This window comes from Dama dama, chromosome 11 (assembly GCF_033118175.1).
Source record: "Dama dama isolate Ldn47 chromosome 11, ASM3311817v1, whole genome shotgun sequence".
In the NCBI taxonomy this organism is placed as follows: Eukaryota; Metazoa; Chordata; class Mammalia; order Artiodactyla; family Cervidae; genus Dama; species Dama dama.
This window is the reverse complement of record NC_083691.1, coordinates 18,997,872-19,004,566: the sequence shown is the minus strand read 5'-3', so window position 1 is coordinate 19,004,566 and position 6,695 is coordinate 18,997,872. Positions and strand designations below refer to the sequence as shown.

The 6,695-nt window shown below is 54.3% G+C and overlaps 1 long non-coding RNA gene across 1 annotated transcript; it reads right to left on the bottom strand.

Annotated features, from left to right (window-relative positions):
* Positions 1-622: 622 nt before the first annotated feature.
* On the bottom strand, positions 623-4,237 carry LOC133065449 (uncharacterized). Its single transcript, XR_009694890.1, has 3 exons — positions 4,014-4,237; positions 3,787-3,917; positions 623-1,429 (listed from the first exon to the last, which is right to left on the bottom strand). It is a non-coding gene; the product is annotated as an uncharacterized LOC133065449 (long non-coding RNA).
* Positions 4,238-6,695: the final 2,458 nt, after the last annotated feature.

Below are 6,695 nucleotides of genomic sequence, written 5' to 3'. Positions count from 1 at the left end.
TGCATGGCAATGGGGCCTGGAGGGTGTCTCTCCCAGCCCCACAGGGTGGCGGACATGCTTGGGCTCCAGAGTCAACAGAGCCAGCCTGAGGTCCTAACACCACCCAGCAGGCCTCAGTTTCTCCAGCTGAAAATTGGGTCATAAAGAATCGTCTTCCTCTTGGAGCAGTTTGAAGGATTAATGGAGACCAAACGTTTCACCCACTTGCCATGCAGGGTGCCCTTGACCCTTGCCTACCCCAGGACAGAGGCCCTGGTCACAGGCTGCGGGGGTCCAGGGAGGACAGAGGCTGTTAGAAGCCAGTGGCTGATATACTTCGCCAGGTTCGCAGGAACCTGGGGTATGGGGCGGGCGCGGGGGGCGGCGGGGCAGTTGGTCTGAAGGAAGGAGTGCAGGATCTAGAAGATGGATCGCAGCCCGCATTGTGGGGATCCGAGGAGCTCCCCCCACCCCATCCCCCGCCACTGTTGCCCCCCCACCCCCTGGGCAAGCCACTCTGTCTGCCTGGCTCTCTACCCCACCCTTGGCTCTGCAAGGCCTAGTTAATTTAGAGGAGTCATTCTAATCAATTAGATGAAGTGTAAAATAACTGCTCTCTGCTCTACTCAGGAAATGGGGTCTGTCATCTTTAAGGCTTTATTGAAAAGGCATTAGGACGGAATTGTGTGTTCCTGGCAGGTAGGCAGCGGAGAGGGCCGGGGGAGGCCGACGGACAGAGATCCCCTGCCACAGGCCACCCTCCTACTCGGCCCCACGGGTAGAAGGACCGCTGGGCCAGCAAGCCCACCGGCAAACTCCCTCCGTGCCTCCCACCGCCCTTTCCACCTTCAGACGCCGTGGGCTGTGGGAGGGCCGCTGTACTCAGCAGAGTGAGCAGGGAGAAGTCAGCAAAGAGAAGCCCCAGGGAGCCACAGGGCACACGACACACACCCGCAGTGAACAGGGTGAACAGGGACCCAGCCGAACCCCAAGTCCAATCAGCTGCGTGTCCTTTCCAGTCTCTTCAGGGGGAGCATCCTCCCTGACCTCTTCACCTCCTTCATCTGTTGTGGTTTGCCTCCACTCCTACCACGGGTCACCCAGGAGAGGATGCTAGTCACATACCCCTGAGTGCCTGTTGGCATGATGCTGTTTACAGACCTTGTTTCAAACCATTTTATATCATGTAGTCGTTACACTACTTATCTCTCGTGTCCAAAAGGAGCGGCTGGGGTCAGGAACAGTGGGTCCCCTCTGTGGTGCTGGCAGCCCAGTTAGCTTCGCCCAGCCTCCTCCCCGCGCGGAACGGGGTCCTGGGGACATCAGCTACCTGGCCACGTGTCCTCAGAGGCCACCGTTGCTCTCAGCCATGCCACCCTCTGGAAACTTCATCGCTCAGGATTCCACAAAGGTGCTCAGTGGGAAACGCGTATGGCCGCTCCAAAATTTCCTTAAGAGTCAAGATTAAAAAGTTAAAGTTAGTTGCTCAGTCGTGTCTGACTCTTTGTGACCCCATGGACTAAAGCCCGCCAGGAGCCTCTGTCCATGGAATTTTCCAGGAAAGAATACCAGAGTGGGTTGCTATTTCCTTTTCCAGGGGATCTTCCCAACCCAGGGATTGAACCCAGGTCTTCAGCATTGCAGGCAGACTCTACCATCTGAGCCACCAGGGAAGCCCCATGTCGAGATTAAGATAACCAAAACATGAGACTTCCCTTGGGGTCTGGTGGCTAAGACTCCGGGCTCCCATTGCGGGGAACTGGAGTTCGATCCCTGATCAGGGAACTGAATCACACATGCTGCAGTGAAGATAAGACCCCGAGTACCACAGCTAAGACCAGGTGCAGGCAAATAAATAAATATATGTAAAGATAACCGAAAGAATAGAGTGGCTGTCTTCTGAACGGGAAGAATGCAAAGCCTTTAGTTCGAGAAACAGCCAAAGGATAAAGGACAAGGACAAAGACAAGGAAGATTCCTCTCGTGGCCCGGGTAGCCTGTTCCCACGTGCGTGTCGAAAATGCCGAGGCTGGTGTAGCAGCTGCATTCTCACCCCTGGGGACCAGAGGAGTGGCTATGGGGATCGGGAGACCCCTGCAGGGCCCTGGGCTCCCCACAGCAGACCTGGGTCACCTCTAGGACCAGTTTGCTAGCCACACCCACACCTAGCCCCTCAGTTTCTGCACTGGAAGAAGAGGGTCTATCTCTTCTATCCAGGTGTAGGTATTCAAAATAGTTAACAACTGACATGATCCAGCACAGACCAATAGCCCAGATGTCAGCCTGGCAGCCTTGCCGTGAACACTGGCTAAACCTGAGCCCTGACTCTCTCATTTAGCCGTGTGGGAATAGAGTCATCCCCTTGTCACCTGCTGGCACACGTGTGGCTCAGCGTGACCCTGAGCCATCATATAATAAAGATGATGATGTTAAACTCTGTTGAGTACTTACAAAGTGCCAGTCCCTGTGCTGAGTATAGTAGTTCCCATCACTTACCCATTACTTACTTAAGTGGATGTGATCATTATCTCTACTGAGAAATAAGGAAACTGGGGATCAAAGTGATTATCACACAGCCGCTGAGAGGTGGAGCCCTGATGCAGGCTCAGGCACCCAACTTCAAGGCTGGGGCCCTGACACTTGTTTGCTTCTCTTTAATTTATTTTTTTTAAATATGTATTTATTTAATGGCTATTGCTGGGTCTTAGTTGAGGCATGTGGAATCTAGTTCCCTGACTAGGGATTGAACCCAGGACCCCTGCATTGGGAGCACGGAGTCTTAGCCACTGGACTATCAGGGAAGTCCCTGTTTCTCTTTAAAAGAAAATAAAAAATGAAATATGCACCCTGGACTCCATTCAAAAAAGGTAGGAAGGCACATCCTCTATTTTGAAAATGCTATCTAAACAGCCACACACTCACCCAAGCTTTCATTATGGGAAGAATGAGCTTGCGTGGACCCTAGTTTCCAGATGCCGTAGCAGTAATAACAAGCATTCATGACCCACCGGGAGTCAGGCCACTGTGTACCACAATGTACCTAGCTAAGAAAAGGCTTGGGAGAGGTTAGGGAGCATCCCTAATGCCACAGAGCTAAGAGGAGACACAGCTGAGATTTGAACTGCTACCTCTCTGAACTGGAAGCCCAACAAGGCACTCAAATTAGAGTTAGAAATTTTCAGGACTTCCCTGGTGGTCCAGTGGCTAAGACTCTCCGCTCCCAACGCAGGGAGCTCAGGGGTTCGATCCCCGGTCAGGGAACTAGATCCCACATGCTGAAACTAAAGATCCTGAATGCTGCAACTAAGACTTGGCACAGCCAAACAAGTAACTTTTGGGGGGAAAAAAATTAGAAACTTTCCTCTGGTCCAGGCAGAGAACTGGGAGGGGAAGGAGGAGGGTGCAGCCATGGCCGAGAAATGTCCAGAGGACCGGGCCCGTGCCCGGCTGCGGGAGCCCTCTCCTCCAGCCCTTCCAGCACCATCTGCTCTGGACCCCTCGGCTCCCACCTGTCGTTTCCGTGATGGATAGTTCCATCCGGTCCTTTGGCACAGCCCTCATTCTGCAGACTCAAGGAAACCGAGACTCCACTGAAACCCTCGGTGACTGGCCCACGGTCACACCACCCACCCCTGCAGTCTGAGTGAGCAAAGCCCTCCCTGGTCCAGCCCCGGCTCTGCTCCCACCTGATGGCTGAACCCAGCCATCCCACCAAAGGCAGGCCCAGCAGACGCCCCGCTTTTTTCTTGCTGTCTTTTCTCCCAGTTCTGTGCCCTTTGGTTCTCCTGGGAACAGGCTGTCATTCACCATGATTAGCTCGCTTCCCCTCTCGCTGCAGCCAAGAGCTAATCGTCCTGATTTCCTTCCAAGAACGGTCTCTCTGAATAGCCTTCACAGGCACAATTAGGCAGGTTCAGCCTGGCTTTCACACTCCAACTCTGTAAAAAAAAAAATCAAATCAGCCAGGAAGCGGGGCCTCTCGGAAGTTCTCTGAGAGCTCCTTTGTGCAGGGAACAAAGAGCACACATAATTACCTGCTTAGCTGATGAGCACTGGACCCCAGAGCCACGCTTGCAGCAGAGCGGGGGCTGCCAGCCCGCCCCCACCAAGACCCAGTCTCTCGCCCGCCCCATCAGCAGCTGTTCCTGGGGGCAGGCGGCCGAGCGCACCTGCCGGGACGTGCCGTGGGGATGGCGGTGCCCTCAAGGGCCCCTCCCCGGTCAGGCCTGGCCAGCTGCGACTGCAGGCCATTAGTCAGGGCCTGGAGAACCCCTGATAGTTCAGTTGGTAAAGAATCCACCTGCAATGCAGGAGACCCCAATGCAGGAGGTTCGATTCCTGCGTCGGGAAGATCCACTGGAGAAGGGATAGACTACCCACTCCAGTATTCTTGGGCTTCCCTGGTGGCTGGTAAAGAATTCACCTGCAACATGGGAGACCTGGGTTCTACCCCTGGGTTGGGAAGATCCCCTGGAGAAGGGAAAGGCTACCCACTCCAGTATTCTGGCCTGGAGAATTCCATGGACTGTATAGTTCATGGGGTCGAAAAGAGTCGGAAACAACTGAGTGACTTTCACTTTCCCTTTGGGAGAACCCGGGTCATGCAATCCTGGAGCTGCAAGGCCAATCGCCTCATTGTCATGATGGAGGACCCGAGGTCAGAGAGGAGAGACGTCCTTCCCAAGGTCATGAGGCCAGTTCAGGCCGAGCCCCTGCTCGGAACCCAATCTTCCTACAGGTGTGCTTGCCTCGCACTGACCATACAGCGGGTTTGAGACACGCAGTCATCTTGGCCAGAAAAAAGCAAAGGCTTCCAGCCAAGTAAAGAAGATCCCCTTCCCCATCAGAATGGCACATGCCTCAAACTGTCGACAGGCCGAGTAAACTGTTGCCAGTTCTTTGCATGGAGACAGAGAAGGGGGTCCTTTATCTCCATGTGGAGAAACCAAGATCCAGAAGGAACTGGTTCAACTCAGATAGCCAATAAACAGCAGAGCCAAGACTGCTCCTACGTCCCCTGCTCCCTGGACCAGGGCTCCCATCAGATATCCGTCACTGCCAACTCCCAATGCTGTACCTGCTGTCCTAACGAGACAGCATCTGGGGTGACTCAGAGAGCCCGTGCCATTGACAGGTGGTTCCAGACTGTCTAAACAGATTTGGAGACTCAGAAGCTTGGGAGAGACCAGTACAGGCGAGGGACCCCTGGCGATCACTCAGCTCCTCACTGAACTGTGTACCTGGGCGAGTTCCTCACCTCTTCACACCCCTGTGTGCATGCAGGGAGGGTCTTACCCTCATGTGTTTGGGAAATGCCACATTGTATTCTTCTCCTAAACCAGTAAAGGCTCTGAGCAGTCCTGCAGGAAGGAAGCCTGATGAACTATTTCAGTCCAGTGATCCCTAAATCTCATGCCTCCGGGAGCTGTGGTTTTTTTTTTTTTCCCCTGCCTGCACTAGTAGAATCCTGATTTGGAAAACATCATTGCGAGCCCACCTGTCCATGAGGTCCTCATGGAAAGACCCTGCATCCCATCTCAGGATCCCCAGCACAGAGGCCCCAGGGTTGTGAGTGGGACTGAAGGGGAGAAGAGTCTCAAGGAGGGTAGCCCCAGTCTTGTGAGAATCAGAGGAGCAGACCCTAAGCAAACACTGCCAGCCGAGGGGAAGGAAGAAACAAGGAACTCAGAGTGCATCCCTGACACCAAAGGGCAGGGAGCAAGGAAGAGCAAGATGCTGTGGCCCTGGGGTCCCCTGGCTGTTGCTGTGGCCCCCTGGGGTCCCTTGGGTGTCGCAGTGGCCCCCTGGGGTCCCTTGGGTATTGCTGTGGCCCCTTGGGGTCCCGTGGGAGTTGCTGTGACCCCCTGGGGTCCTTCGGGGCTGAGCAAGAGACACCCAGGGAGCATGTGGTGACCACTGTTAACAGCTCCTCCACCACTCAAGCTTGAACTAAGGCCATCTCTGCTCACTGGAGAAGTGGTGCTGTCTTATTCGGAGCCACAGATCCCTTTGAGAATGTCACCCGCCCCCTCTCACCTCTTAGCACCAGCTGTGACTAAAAGCAGGACCAGACTTGATCCCCATTTGAAACTGACATCTGTCCCTTGGCCAAAGAGTGTGATATAAATGACAAATTAATGGAAGAAGAAAAGAGAGTTTCATCCAGAGGGCTGAGGCCCTGCCAGCCCCAGGGGCACCACTTTTTATGGGGCACTGTTCTAATCACAAGCGGGTCCTCCAGACGTGAAGGAGCGGAGCGTGCCCAGGGTGGGTCCACGAGGCCTCAGCTTGGGAGGCCGGAAGTACCTGCCATGCCCTCTGCCAGGAGCAGCCGGCCAAGCTCAGGGCAGAGAGCTCAGAGCTCTGGTCACACACTAGGCTGGTTGTTATTCAAATTTAAATCGGCCTGAGAGTTCAAGAGGCCTTACTACTCCGGACACAGAAAATGAAATTAGTGAGCAGAGCCACTAATTGGGGACAAGCTATTTTCATTCTCTGGATAAGGAATTTTGGAGGTGGGAGGGTGTCAGATCCCAGGGCAGAGTCTAAACTGATCTGCTTAATCATAGGCTGATTATGTGCAGTGAGGAGGGTGGGGGGAGACACAGAGGTGGCTCAGGCACAAGCCCTCCTCACATCCCAGAGTTCAAGAGAGAAAAGGACAGGTTGGGGCTGGAAAGATACAGCCACAACCCCTCCTTCACACTCCCATGTCC